Source organism: Lissotriton helveticus, chromosome 5_1 (assembly GCF_964261635.1).
Source record: "Lissotriton helveticus chromosome 5_1, aLisHel1.1, whole genome shotgun sequence".
NCBI lineage: Eukaryota > Metazoa > Chordata > Amphibia > Caudata > Salamandridae > Lissotriton > Lissotriton helveticus.
The window spans coordinates 1,045,884,211-1,045,900,104 of record NC_136065.1 but is presented as its reverse complement, the minus strand read 5'-3'; the positions used below and the strand labels follow the sequence as shown (position 1 = coordinate 1,045,900,104).

The window sequence follows — 15,894 nt, the reverse complement described above, 5'->3', positions numbered from 1 at the left end:
AACAATATTTTCCACAAGCCTAATATTGAAACTAACACAACCTAAGAAAGCTCCATCTGGAGCGCAACTTTTCTCAAACATGGCTCCTAGACTCCTGTGTGCACCACCCCAAAGTCTAGTATACATCAAGAGCAAGTCTTGTCCATAGAGCATTAAAAACGCACCTGCTACGCTGCATGCAGACTCTCAGTGCCAAACATTCATCTGGGTGCTACTGAGCTCAACAAGCTCAAGAGCACATGAAAAAGACCTATGCACTGCATTTTAACACCGTTTCTCAAAGCCCTAATATTAACTTACAAACACGTTTCTGACCTTAGGAACAACTTTGTTCCCTTGTTTTACATTCAGGCTGTCCGTCCATGGTTTGAAAAGGGCCAAAAACACCTGCTAAAGCAGTGAAAACAATCTGGAAGCCCGAGCGCCTGTGGAGACCCACCGGCACCCAGGTCCTTCCCACCACATGTCCCTACTCAGTCTTCTGCCTTCGGTTCCCTTTGGTTTGTGCTAAACACATTGCAAGAATAGTTCAAGAAGATAAAGTTAACATAGGCTACATATCTGATGAATAATATGTACTTACTTCTAACTGCAGTTATTCCTCCACCCAATTCCTTCCCACCCACCCCTTTTTCTTCCTCTTAGGTGTGCTAAGATTCCCATGCATGAAACAAGTATAGGGACAGGTTGGTAGCCATCAACGGCTTAGGAGTTAAAGACGGTTCTCAGTATGGTCTAGCCACGTCACACACAAACCACAGAGACCCCATTCAACACACAGACGACAAGGCATGACTTCTGTGGATACTACTTAGCAGCCTTGCATATAAAGTGCAGGACAGCTGCCTTTGGAAAGTCAACTACCACTGGTCTGAAAATATGTGACATACTATGCAATGTAATGTAAATGGCTTCAGCCTGCTAGGACAAAATGTTTATTTCAGCACCAACTAGTTGTGCTATTGATTGTCAATGCAAATTCAACCAGATGTTCACTGGAAAAGGACGTTTTAGTTATAATCTATTTTATTTTGAACACAGCGGTAAGCCTACAACCTCGTGTCGAGGCCGGCCGCGTATGATATATCTCTTTAGCAAGTAGGATATGTGAAGGGCGGGTAGCCCAACTGTCTCTAACTGCCCAACGGGGCGCAACCGTCTCAAAGAGAGACAAGTGCCAGAGTGGCAAGCAGGAAGAAAGAATGTAGGAAAGACGGAGAAGCCTAAGAGCAGATAGAGAGGGGGGGGGGGGGGAGATAGAATGGCGGGTACAGGCGGTATGACGGAGGACAGCTTGCAGGGGGGCGTGCGTGTTTGCAGCCGCAGCTGTGATGTGTATGGTGGTCAAGGATGCAGTCTGGCCGGGTCTCTAGGGACAAGTGCGTCCTCGAAGAGGTGCAGAGCGCGGAGTCTAGTGGGCATGTGTCGCGCATATTCTACAGAGCAGAGGTGTCGCACCAAAGGCTCCCAGACCGCCATGAAGCGCGTATCCCGCGCCTGTAGACGTGCCGTAAGTAGCTCCATCGCTAGGACCTGCCAAAGGCGCACAAACCAGGAAGCTATGGGTGGCGCCTCCACTCGCTTCCAGTACAAGGCGATGAGTTGTTTAGCGACAGAAAAGGACGTTTTAAAAAATGATCACAAAAATAAAATCCTTCAACAAAACCTTATAAAGTTTAAAGAGGGACTGCCTTGTCACAGTGGCAGCAGCTGCAATTATTTCCACAGACCAGGTGACAGAAGGCCTAGGCCCCCAGGCTGTTCCTGGGTCAGGTTTAGGAGTAGCAGCTCATCTCAGCATCTGCATGGGTAATAACACATTATCCTTTGACTGAGATGTTTTGGTCTGAGGACACAAATTATTGTACACCTTTTGTGTACTTAATAGCCAGTGTAGTTAAATACAAATCAACCAAACACAACCCTTTTGGTAAGCCTATAAAACCTATAGAACAGGTGTATTTAACAACAAGGGGTGGTGATGGACAGAGTTTCTGAATTAAGCAGAATACTCTCACCCAGTCAAGAGATCAGGGCTAGATCCAACACCGTTTTTTAGCTCACTGCACCATCACAGTTCAGAACCTGGCTATATGCAAATTAGTCTGTTCCTGTCCCAGTGCATGATGGGAACAGGGCAAACCAAACTACCAAGCCAATTCTTACACTGGGAAGGAAACAAGCTTCAGGGGACCGGTTTCTGGCATTTCAGCCGTCGTCGGCCCGGCTGCTTGAATCCTGATGGTGCAATGAGCAAGGGACTCACATCTGAGTATACCCTTCCACGCTTAGGGTGGACAAAATATTTAACAACAAGGGGTGGTGATGGACAGAGTTTCTGAATTAAGCAGAATACTCTCACCCAGTCAAGAGATCAGGGCTAGATCCAACACCGTTTTTTAGCTCACTGCACCATCCCAGTTCAGAACCTGGCTATATGCAAATTAGTCTGTTCCTGTCCCAGTGCATGATGGGAACAGGGCAAACCAAACTACCAAGCCAATTCTTACACTGGGAAGGAAACAAGCTTCCGGGGACCGGTTTCTGGCATTTCAGCCGTCGTCGGCCCGGCTTGCTTGAATCCTGATGGTGCAATGAGCAAGGGACTCACATCTGAGTACACCCTTCCACGCTTAGGGTGGACAAAATATTTAACAACATGGGGTGGTGATGGACAGAGTTTCTGAATTAAGCAGAATACTCTCACCCAGTCAAGAGATCAGGGCTAGATCCAACACCGTTTTTTAGCTCACTGCACCATCCCAGTTCAGAACATGGCTATATGCAAATTAGTCTGTTCCTGTCCCAGTGCATGATGGGAACAGGGCAAACCAAACTACCAAGCCAATTCTTACACTGGGAAGGAAACAAGCTTCCGGGGACCGGTTTCTGGCATTTCAGCCGTCGTCGGCCCGGCTTGCTTGAATCCTGATGGTGCAATGAGCAAGGGACTCACATCTGAGTATACCCTTCCACGCTTAGGGTGGACAAAATATTTAACAACAAGGGGTGGTGATGGACAGAGTTTCTGAATTAAGCAGAATACTCTCACCCAGTCAAGAGATCAGGGCTAGATCCAACACTGTTTTTTAGCTCACTGCACCATCCCAGTTCAGAACCTGGCTATATGCAAATTAGTCTGTTCCTGTCCCAGTGCATGATGGGAACAGGGCAAACCAAACTACCAAGCCAATTCTTACACTGGGAAGGAAACAAGCTTCCGGGGACCGGTTTCTGGCATTTCAGCCGTCGTCGGCCCGGCTTGCTTGAATCCTGATGGTGCAATGAGCAAGGGACTCACATCTGAGTATACCCTTCCACGCTTAGGGTGGACAAAATATTTAACAACAAGGGGTGGTGATGGACAGAGTTTCTGAATTAAGCAGAATACTCTCACCCAGTCAAGAGATCAGGGCTAGATCCAACACCGTTTTTTAGCTCACTGCACCATCCCAGTTCAGAACCTGGCTATATGCAAATTAGTCTGTTCCTGTCCCAGTGCATGATGGGAACAGGGCAAACCAAACTACCAAGCCAATTCTTACACTGGGAAGGAAACAAGCTTCCGGGGACCGGTTTCTGGCATTTCAGCCGTCGTCGGCCCGGCTTGCTTGAATCCTGATGGTGCAATGAGCAAGGGACTCACATCGGAGTATACCCTTCCACGCTTAGGGTGGACAAAATATTTAACAACAAGGGGTGGTGATGGACAGAGTTTCTGAATTAAGCAGAATACTCTCACCCAGTCAAGAGATCAGGGCTAGATCCAACACCGTTTTTTAGCTCACTGCACCATCCCAGTTCAGAACCTGGCTATATGCAAATTAGTCTGTTCCTGTCCCAGTGCATGATGGGAACAGGGCAAACCAAACTACCAAGCCAATTCTTACACTGGGAAGGAAACAAGCTTCCGGGGACCGGTTTCTGGCATTTCAGCCGTCGTCGGCCCGGCTTACTTGAATCCTGATGGTGCAATGAGCAAGGGACTCACATCTGAGTATACCCTTCCACGCTTAGGGTGGACAAAATATTTAACAACAAGGGGTGGTGATGGACAGAGTTTCTGAATTAAGCAGAATACTCTCACCCAGTCAAGAGATCAGGGCTAGATCCAACACCGTTTTTTAGCTCACTGCACCATCCCAGTTCAGAACCTGGCTATATGCAAATTAGTCTGTTCCTGTCCCAGTGCATGATGGGAACAGGGCAAACCAAACTACCAAGCCAATTCTTACACTGGGAAGGAAACAAGCTTCCAGGGACCGGTTTCTGGCATTTCAGCCGTCGTCGGCCCGGCTTGCTTGAATCCTGATGGTGCAATGAGCAAGGGACTCACATCTGAGTATACCCTTCCACGCTTAGGGTGGACAAAATATTTAACAACAAGGGGTGGTGATGGACAGAGTTTCTGAATTAAGCAGAATACTCTCACCCAGTCAAGAGATCAGGGCTAGATCCAACACCGTTTTTTAGCTCACTGCACCATCCCAGTTCAGAACCTGGCTATATGCAAATTAGTCTGTTCCTGTCCCAGTGCATGATGGGAACAGGGCAAACCAAACTACCAAGCCAATTCTTACACTGGGAAGGAAACAAGCTTCCGGGGACCGGTTTCTGGCATTTCAGCCGTCGTCGGCCCGGCTTACTTGAATCCTGATGGTGCAATGAGCAAGGGACTCACATCTGAGTATACCCTTCCACGCTTAGGGTGGACAAAATATTTAACAACAAGGGGTGGTGATGGACAGAGTTTCTGAATTAAGCAGAATACTCTCACCCAGTCAAGAGATCAGGGCTAGATCCAACACCGTTTTTTAGCTCACTGCACCATCCCAGTTCAGAACCTGGCTATATGCAAATTAGTCTGTTCCTGTCCCAGTGCATGATGGGAACAGGGCAAACCAAACTACCAAGCCAATTCTTACACTGGGAAGGAAACAAGCTTCCGGGGACCGGTTTCTGGCATTTCAGCCGTCGTCGGCCCGGCTTGCTTGAATCCTGATGGTGCAATGAGCAAGGGACTCACATCTGAGTATACCCTTCCACGCTTAGGGTGGACAAAATATTTAACAACAAGGGGTGGTGATGGACAGAGTTTCTGAATTAAGCAGAATACTCTCACCCAGTCAAGAGATCAGGGCTAGATCCAACACCGTTTTTTAGCTCACTGCACCATCCCAGTTCAGAACCTGGCTATATGCAAATTAGTCTGTTCCTGTCCCAGTGCATGATGGGAACAGGGCAAACCAAACTACCAAGCCAATTCTTACACTGGGAAGGAAACAAGCTTCCGGGGACCGGTTTCTGGCATTTCAGCCGTCGTCGGCCCGGCTTGCTTGAATCCTGATGGTGCAATGAGCAAGGGACTCACATCTGAGTATACCCTTCCACGCTTAGGGTGGACAAAATATTTAACAACAACAGAGCAGAAGTGTCGCACCAAAGGCTCCCAGACCGCCATGAAGCGCGTATCCCGCGCCTGTAGACGAGCCGTAAGTAGCTCCATCGCTAGGACCTGCCAAAGGCGCACAAACCAGGAAGCTATGGGTGGCGCCTCCACTCGCTTCCAGTACAAGGCGATGAGTTGCTTAGCGGCAGAAAAGGACGTTTTAAAAAATGATCACAAAAATAAAATCCTTCAACAAAACCTTATAAAGTTTAAAGAGGGACTGCCTTGTCACAGTGGCAGCAGCTGCAATTATTTCCACAGACCAGGTGACAGAAGGCCTAGGCACCCAGGCTGTTCCTGGGTCAGGTTTAGGAGTAGCAGCTCATCTCAGCATCTGCATGGGTAACAACACATTATCCTTTGACTGAGATGTTTTGGTCTGAGGACACAAATTATTGTACACCTTTTGTGTACTTAATAGCAGTGTAGTTAAATACAAATCAACCAAACACAACCCTTTTGGTAAGCCTATAAAACCTATAGAACAGGTGAGCAGTTTTGGGCAGGTTTTTTCTGTAAGGAGCACATTATGGGTCCGATTAAGAAACACTCCCAGGTTTACAATACATTACTTTGCTTTTGCGGTGATGCAATGGGTGAGGACAATGGAAAAACAATATCTTGATTTTAGTAAATTATTAAAATTGTTGGATATCCAAGTTTGGGGGTCTGAAAGACTGAATGTGATTATACTCGGTTTTTGATTTGAGGTCTTAACGCTGTAACATTACTGCATATAATTTGCAAACATTTCAAAGTCAAGATCTAGAAAGCCTCAAGTTGTTTAAAAGGGTATAATGACACATTCAGTAAGGAAGAAATGCAACTACCATGGAAAAAAGAAGCATTGAACATTTCCTTTCCAGGTTAGTGGCTCTGAAGGTGACAAAACATTAAGCAAAGGAAAATTATTTTTTTAAGGGGCCTACAAACGTCATAGGCTGTTCTCACACTGAAACATAATGGCACTGCTACAATCACAACAAAGAATTGGCAAAAACGCTAGATAGAAAAGTATTTTGGCGATATGAAAATGAAAACAAAACCTTAAGAAGAAAATATGTCTGTGTCTTAAGTACCATTCTGTCCCCACGGAAATCAATGTAAATATTTAATGAAACAAGGCCTTTAGCAAGCAAGTTTAGTACGTAGACATAGCCGGAACAAGACACACCACTGGGACGATCCAGGAAGAACGAGAGTGGACAGCTCACAAGATAAAAGACCTGAAAGACTGTGAATTTGCAATGTTGCAAAAAGGGCATGCCTAAGGGTAAGGGGCATTTGATTCAATGGCTACTTTTCAGTCACTTCCTGCAGAGTCTACATGTGTCCTGGGCCTGTATCCTGCCCAAGTATTACACTTAACTTTTATTTTCGTGTCTCCCGGAGGTGGCAGTTATGATGATACAGTGGCTGGTTGTACAATGTTTGCTACTATGCCATACCTTGATGGATACACCATTTTTTGTTTAACCGGGCCTGCATGGGCTAAGCCTGTCGCTTCTCAGTGGACTCCATAAAGTGCTCCATATATCAGCTCTAGGGATCTGGCCTCAGTCGCTCCATTGGAGACACACATAGCATTCTCAGGACTGCTCAACAGTGCTTCCCGTGTGAAGATGCTTCCAAGAAATTCAGCCTAATGAAGAGGGTTCTGGAGAATTCCAAGTAGTGATTTTCAACAGCATATGCCCGGTAATGTAATTATTTGCTGGGGGAAAAGAGTGTTGTTTCAGCCACCAAATAGTGTGATATTGCCCAGCAGGTTGTTATTGTTATTGAGTGCAAGCTAATCTTCACTTCCCCCAGATAATAGGCCCTACACCTCTTCCTCCACCGCTGATCTAATGCTACGCCAGTGCTACTTGCTACAAATTTACCTTTCACCGGAGAGTGATCAACACTAAAACGCTCAGGAGCTGCGCTGCGCAGCTTGAAATACGGGAGAAGGTAGACAATGCCCTCCTCAGTTTTTGATCACAGGGCCAGTCAGCTTGCTGTAAGCATATTTTGTGAAGCAGAGTTATTTCAACAATATATAGCATCACTGTGGCTTTAGAGAAGAATCCTCTGACAGGTACTCATGAGGACCACAGTCATCTTGGAACCCACCTTCCAACATGAGGAGTTGAGTTCTTATTGCTGGGCCTCAAGTGGCAGGATAACATGCAAGTTGAAGCATAAGATTAGGAAGGTCATTAATATAATTTACAAGGTAGCAAGTGAAGACAAACAAGGAGCCACCTGCAAATACTCACTCTTGTGAATGATCTGGCCTGGGCACATCCTGTGCCTATTAAAGTCTGCAGCTGCACTGGAGCCACAGTTGACGGGACAGTGACCCGGTAAACCAACATTTAGACACCGGTAAAATAAGAACTTAAGCACAAGCCTTGTGGGCAGGTTCTAACCTAAATGTGGAACACCAGAGGAGAAGGCAGTACCTAATGCAGGGGACAAAACAATCAGCAGTACAGCTGGAAGCCCAACATGTCTCACAAAACGTTATCCAAAGAATGTGCCAAGAATTTTGGGATGCAGCAGCCCCAGCTGCGGAGGATTTTGCAAATTAGGCGTGCGTAAGAATCTTATGGTGTTAGTGATGTGGCCAAAGAGAGGCCTGTCATCTTGGGGACTAGGCACACAAGTTCTACACTTTAGGGGAATAATACAAAGTATCAGGTTGAGAGTTAATTTTCATGAGTCTGGAGTGCCTATGTCAATGTGTCTTTTAAAGCCTATTATTGCTCCGTAACCCTTCTAATGTGGTCCTGACTTGAAGAGGGTCAAAATCTTGTAACCCTTTCATTTTAATTTGCAAAGTTTTATATAGCACTGGCTAGACCCGGAGGTATCAGAGCGCTTTACATGAGGATCAGCAGGCAGGCAGGCAAGAATCCCTTTGATCCGACCTTGAGGATCAAGGCTGCTCCCGCTATTTTAAAACTGCTTTTCAATTGATTTTTAACTCCTAAAATCTTTGATCTACATCCCAAACTATCTTGCTGCTAAAATTGCTAATTTTGCACATCGTCCTGCACAGCGTTGATTACGAACGTTTTTTAAAATTGCTGCACTTGGCGTTTAAATTGTTGCACTCCACTATAATTGTTTGCTGCTTACCTGAGTTACGGTGCCCCCTGTTCCGTCGCGGCTTGTGCCGTTTGCGCGGAGGGGTCTACACCATCTTGGGTGTGTCGCTTTCTCTGGAATTAGCAGGGTCAGCGGTCCAAGCTTCAGCCACACGCTTGCGGTCCTGCCCACTGGCACTACATAACCCAGTGCGCCGAGACGCGCACAGGCAAGAATCCCTTTGATCCGACCTTGAGGATCAAGGCTGCTCACGATATTTTAAAACTGCTTTTAAATTGATTTTTAACTCCTAAAATCTTTGATATACATCCCAAACTATCTTGCTGCAAAAATTGCTAATTTTGCCCATCGTCCTGCACAGCGTTGATTACGAACGTTTTTTTAAATTGCTGCACTTGACGTTTAAATTGTTGCACTCCACTATAACTGTTTGCTGCTTACCTGAGTTACGGTGCCCCCTGTTCCGTCGCGGCTTGTGCCGTTTGCGCGGAGGGGTCTACACCATCTTGGGTGTGTCGCTTTCTCTGGAATTAGCAGGGTCAGCGGTCCAAGCTTCAGCCACACGCTTGCGGTCCCGCCCACTGGCCCTACATAACCCAGTGCGCCGAGCGGACGCGCGCAGGCAAGAATCCCTTTGATCCGACCTTGAGGATCAAGGCTGCTCACGCTATTTTAAAACTGCTTTTCAATTGATTTTTAACTCTTAAAATCTTTGATATACATCCCAAACTATCTTGCTGCTAAAATTGCTAATTTTGCACATCGTCCTGCACAGCGTTGATTATTAAAGTTTTTTAAAATTGCTGCACTTGACGTTTAAATTGTTGCACTCCACTATAACTGTTTGCTGCTTACCTGAGTTACGGTGCCCCCTGTTCCGTCGCGGCTTGTGCCGTTTGCGCGGAGGGGTCTACACCATCTTGGGTGTGTCGCTTTCTCTGGAATTAGCAGGGTCAGCGGTCCAAGCTTCAGCCACACGCTTGCGGTCCCGCCCACTGGCCCTACATAACCCAGTGTGCCGAGCGGAAGCGCGCAGCCGCGGCGCGCCGAAGGCAAGCCCGTCTGCGCCCGTCCGCTCCCGGCCGACTCCAGACGCCAGACACCCTGCCCGTCTCTCCCCGTTCTCGGCTAGCAACCCACTTCAAACTACACCTCGACATGGGCATCATCAGGTACTCAAATTTAGAGTTACATAGCCTTAATCCAGTGAAGCTGCCACTTTCAACAGTTCAGCTCTCTAGCTCTCAACCGAAACCAACATCTATCAAAGTGCTGAAATCCCGTAACACCAACCATGCCCGAAGCCTCAGCCTAACCTACTCTGTCTCTATTGCAATGCAAGATCAATGGCCAAACACTCACTACAAATCTGGGCGCTCCTGGACTCTGTCAAACCAGACGTGTTGTTTGTTACAGAAACCTGGCTACAGGAGTCGTCCGCGCCAGACATTGCAATAGCTCTGCCCCCAGCGTATACAATATACAGACTTGACCGCCCTGGCAATAAAAAAGGGGGTGGAACAGCTATAATTAATAAGTCATCTATAAAAGTCTATATAAATGACTCCTACCTCGAATGTTGGGGTGAGATGCTCATTGCTACTATGACTGTGAACAATAAAGAATCATGGAAGATAGCCCTTATTTACAGGCCCCCTGGATCTAAGGCTCATTTTCCTGAGAGATTAGTGGAAGCGATAGCGCCCTATGCCCTTGCTGCGGAAAACTTTCTTCTTCTAGGAAATGTTAATTACCATCTCGAACAAAGCATCGACCCTCATACGATAGATCTAACTACTAGTCTTGAGGCTAAACAATTATGTCTACTTCCCACTGGTCCAACCCATATAGCCGGCCACACTCTCGATCTTGTATGCACCAACTCTCCTAGGGTAACGATTATACAGACTGACCCAGTCCTCTGGACAGACCATTTTATCATAAAATTCGCTATAAATGGTTCTCAGGGGGGCGTGGCTTCGACGCTGCCGAGCATGGTCGCCTGAGCCCTGAGCTCCGGGTCGATCTCGGTATTTATCCTGACCGAGGACCCCCTCGGCGGCACCGCTGACCAGGCGTGGTTCCTGACCGACGCGGAGCACCCCGGCGTCGATCAGTCACGAGCAGGGACCTGCGGCTGCCTTGAAATCCGCACATCAAAGGGCGCCTGGACTGCGGCGGCCGGCCATCTTGCCGGGGCCTACTACGAACCGCTGATCCCCGGCCTCGATTGCGGAGGGGTCGCTTGGAGACCAGATCCCCGTGGGAGACCGGAGGACGGAGTAACCCGGGACTCGCCCCATTGGCGGGGACGGACGTAGGCGCCTGGAGCTGGGGGCAGCGCGCTGGTGATCCCGACTGGCCAGCGGCGACAAACAGAGGCACCAGCGAGAGGGGGCTGTGGCGTCATCGCCTCGGAGCTGAGGAGTGGAGCGGTCCCGGAGGGGGCCCTGAACACGGCGGTCCCGTCGGGACTGCCCCTTAGAGGCGCCGCTCTACCTTACGACTGGCGACTGGCGCACCGGACCCGCGGAGCCCGACTGGGGAGTGGAGCCGCCTCGGAGCTAGGAGAGGCGCCTGACCTGCTGGGGACACAGTGGTGGTGCTGGGCGACTGGAGGCCACCGAACTAGCGGAGTACCCAGGATCAGCCTGAGGGGGCCCCGCCCTTAGCCCAGTGTGGACACGGGTGGTGGTGTTTTGGTGCCTACGCCACTGAACCCCGAGATCTGGGAGAACTGCTGGCCCTCTTGCGCGGCCCTCTTGCACACGAGTGGGGGCCAGGGGGCGCGTTGGTGCTCTCCCGGGATCTGCCATCTGGGTATCCTGGCAATCTCCGGGGGGCCGGAGCGGCCTAGCGTCACTGGCGGACCCCGCTGACGGCCGTGGGGCCTAGCGCGGGAGAGACCCCATTGGAGCGCCAAGTGTCTGGGGCCCAACTGTGCCTCCTGGAAACATTTTGTGTGTGCGGTCCCAGCCCCCTGCTTGGTCGGGCTGCGGGACGGCGGCCCCCCATCACCACCCGGAGCACGCATCGGGACGGACCTTCGGCGATTGGCATAAGTGCGAGAGCCGGTGACTCTCCATGGGGAAGCCACGGAAGGGAGCGGGCGCGGTGCCGCCAGACCAGGCTGAAGACTCTCTTGAGGCCCATGTACTGCGGCCGACGGATGGCCAGGCGACAGGGCTGCAACAGCAACAGATGGACCAGATCCTCAAGGCCATAGGGGACACGAGAGAGGCGATGCGCCAGGACATCGCTCAGGTCTCCACGGGCCTTGGCCTCTTGAAGGCGGACCACAACAAGCTCGCTGACCGAGTCAAGGCTGCGGAGCTGGTGCTAGAGACGCTTGAACCGGCCCAGAAAGCGTTGGACGCCACATTGGAGGACCTAGCACGCAGGGTGCAGCATCTGGAGAGGAGAGCGGCTGACGCGGAAGGGCGCAACAGGCGCAATAATATCCGAGTGATGGGTCTGCCCGAAAATGTCGAAGGGGGCGACATGGTTTCGTATCTGGAGAACTGGCTGCGTGATGTGGTGGTCCCTGAGGGTCTGACACACTTCTACACCCTGGAAAGGGCTCTTAGGGTCCCGGCCCGCCCTCCAGCCCCGGGCCGTTCCCCCCGACCAGTGCTAGCCCGGCTGCTACATTTCAGAGACCGGGACATTATCCTGAGGCAGGCTAGGTCGGCTGGCCCGTACAAGGTGGACAACGCCTCGGTGTCTATATTTCCCGACTATTCCCAGGAGGTCCAGCGCTGCCGCTTCTCATTCGTCGCTGTCTAGAGAGCTCTCCGCGACGAGGGGGTGCAGTACTCTTTGCTGTTCCCGGCGCGCCTGAAGGTGCTGGTGGATGGAGTAGCGACGTTCTGCGACACACCGGACGACGCTTGGCAGTGGTTGGAGCGGTACCGAGCAGGCAAAGATGGCACAGGACCTTGACGGAGGCCACGGAGGACCGGCCGAAACCACGCAGGAGCAGGCGTAACCGGAGGCGAGAGCAGAACAGGCGGTCCCCATCGTCGTCGCAGACGGACCTGGAGAGGCAGGCCGCCCTTCAAGCGGTGTTGATCATCTCTGGAGTGGTGACGGAGACTCCGGCGGTGGACTCGGGCTCCCGGTTGGGCTCTGATGAGGCGGAGCCAGGAGGATCGGATGGGGGCTCGGACAAGGACCCTGGGGAGGAAGCTGAGCGGAGGACAGTAAGGGGGTGTGCTCGGCCTGTGGGGATTGCATTGCTGGGGTTGATGGGGTCTTGCAATCTGGGGTGCTGGGACTGACGTTTTCATCTGCTTTATTGGGGTAGTGCCGGAGTACGCAGGGGCCCTGGTCTCTTTGGTGGAGAGGTGGTGCTGCTGGGGGGTGGTCAATTCTTAGTCGGGATCGGCCTATCATGGTGTGGTGGGTCTCTGGCTGTCCGGCCGGCTGGTGTGGAGCCACCTCCTCGATCTCACATATCTTGTGAGTCTCTGGTAATTCCCAGAGTTTCCCTCGTTTACGGGGGTAGGGTTTGGATGGGTAACAACTGTTTGGCGCCTGTTCTGGGGGTGGGTGGGTTTGGGGCTGGTTGGGGTTGTTACAGGTTACAGGGGATTGTCAGTGTGCCGCTGGGGTTGTCAGGGATTGGACTCCGATATGGACCTATCGATGGCGGCTAGATTGGAACTGAAGTGTGTTACCTGGAATGTGCGGGGGCTCAACTCCATGAGGAAGAGATACAAAGTGCATGCATACCTAGTGCGCAGGGGGGTTCAGGTGGCTTTTCTGCAGGAGACGCACTTAACATGGCAGAGGGGCAAGCGCTGCAGCGGCGATGGAGGGGGCAACTCTTCTATACTACCTATTCTGCTCATGCTAGAGGGGTGTTGATTTGGGTGCGGGCAGGTATCCCCTTTCAGCCCTTGACGACGAGGGTGGACTCGGATGGGAGGTTTGTGGCAGTATTAGGGCGGTTGGATGGCCGAGATGTTACGCTTTGCTGCGTTTATGCTCCAAACTTTGATCAGGCCGCGTTCTTCTCCGCGCTGTCGAGGAGGTTGGCACCTATGTTAGTGGGCACGGTGTTCATGGGGGGGGACTTTAACCCGGTGGTGGATGTGGAGATAGACCGTTCCCACCCTCCGCTGGCTCAGTCAGTAGTGCGCAGGGTGGCCAAGGCTCGGAGGGACTGGCAAGAGCAATGGGGGCTCTTGGACGCCTGGCGGACGCATCACCCCGCCGATAGGGACTATTCGTTTTATTCCACGCCTCATGATCTACATGTGCGCCTCGACACTATTCTTTGTTCGTCTGGGGCCCAGGAACTCATGCGCAGCAGTGAATACCTGGCGAGGACCATCTCGGATCACAACCCTTGCTTACTTACGGTCCTCTGGTCCAGACAGCGGCAGCCGGTCCCCACGTGGCGGTTATATTCGCTGGCGCTGGAAGACCCGATATTTCACGCTGAAGTGCAGGAGTGCATTGAGCGCTACTTCCAGGAGAACTCGGGTACTGCGACCGCTCGAGCGATCGAGTGGGACGCCTTTAAGGTGGTGATACGAGGCGCGTGCCTCTCGTCCTCGGCGGGGGTGCCTCGGACACTGTTGGCTGATGTTGAGCGGGAGGAAACCTCACTGCGGCAGGCGGAGAGGGATGGCCACGCGGAGGGGGGCAATAGGGAGGAAGTGTTGGCGGCTCGAGAGCGAGTTGCTGCCCAAGTGGAGAGGCTCCGCTGCCATGATTACCGGGAGTACATGGTCCGAGCACACGCTGAGAGGGACCGGGTCGGATCGCTGTTGGCGTGGCTGGCCAACCCTCAATCTAGGGGTACGCCAATACTGTCGCTGACCACTCCGACCGGGGAATTGGTTCATTCACAACAGGAAATCAACGATCAGTTTCTGGCTTATTATTCGGAACTCTATCGGAGCAGACTGTCGGCGCAACCGGCTGGATTGGATGCCTTCCTAGATGAGGCTCAGTTACCGCGGCTAGATTCGGAGCAGGGCACTGAGTTGGGTGCAGCTATCACACTGGGGGAGATCAGAGCGGCGGTGAAACACATGGCCAGAAAGAAAACGCTGGGAGGTGACGGCCTCCCGGTTGAGTTCTACGCCGCATATATTGATCTCCTGGCACCCCAACTACATCAGGTGTATGGAGAGGCGTGGGAGCGGGGCAGGTTGCCGCTGTCGACAAGGGAGGCGATTATAGTGCCGTTATTGAAGAAGGGCGGGCTTCCCACGGCTAGAACGGCGTATCGCCCGCTCTCGATGCTCACTGTGGACTATAAGGTGCTGAGCAGGATCTTGGCCACGCGGTTATCTGTCCATATGTGCTCTCTGGTACACCCGGACCAGTCGGGCTTCATCCCCACCCGGAACACCTCGACGTGTATACGGCGCCTGCTAAGGGTCATGGAAGTTGAGGGGGAGGGCCCCGCGGGTGCGGCCGCGCTCTCGGTAGATATCGAAAAGGCGTTCGATAGTGTGGAGTGGCCATATTTGTTCTGCGTGCTTCTTCGGTTCGGGTTAGGGGACGGTTTCGTCCGCTGGACGCGGTTGTTGTATGAGTCCGCTACTGCTAGGGTCCGCACGGGCCGCTCAATATCTGTGGCATGCTCGGTGGAAAGAGGCACCCGACCGGGTTGCTCTTTGTCCCCGCTCCTCTTCGCCTTGGCGATTGAACCCCTGGCAGCATGGGCCCGACAAGGTCGGTACTATGAGGGGGTGTCACTGCGCGGCGTTTCGCATTATATTTCCTTGTATGCCGAAGACCTCCTGCTGTATTTGGCCGATGTGGAAGCGTCGGTGCGGAGTGCGCGGGCCTTGCTCCGAGAGTTCGGGGACTTGTCGGGGCTCCGTGTTAACTGGTCTAAGAACCGTCTATTCCCCTTAACCCTCCGTTGTGTCCAGCCTGTGGAGCTTGAGGGATTGCGCTGGGAACCAGATTGCCTGCCATACCTCGGAGTGCACATTTATCATACCCACTCGCTCCTACATGAGGGGAATGTGGGCAGAGCCCTGAGGGGCATCAGAGGCAGTATGGGGTTTTGGCGGACTCTCCCGCTGTCTGTGGCCGGACGAATAGCGCTGCTGAAGATTCTGGTCCTTCCGCGCCTGCTTTATTTTTTTCGCACGCTGACGGTGTGGATCCCGATCTCCTTTTTCCGGATGCTGCGGTCAATGGTGATAGGGTTTATCTGGGGCTCTGGCAGGAGACGTGTAGCTTTGAATACCTTGCTTAGGTCCCGGGAAGAAGGCGGCCTGGCGGTACCGGATTTTGAGTGGTATTATCTGGCAGCGCAGCTACAGTGGCTCACGTAAGCTGTGGCGCGGGAGTTTAGAGGCCCGGACGGCCCGCAGGGT

At 51.7% G+C, this 15,894-nt stretch overlaps 1 protein-coding gene across 1 annotated transcript in view; it reads right to left on the bottom strand.

Moving 5' to 3' along the window:
- Window positions 1-15,894, bottom strand: part of MMS19 (MMS19 cytosolic iron-sulfur assembly component) — a 466,622-nt gene that overhangs the window by 244,697 nt on the left and 206,031 nt on the right. The window lies entirely within an intron of this gene.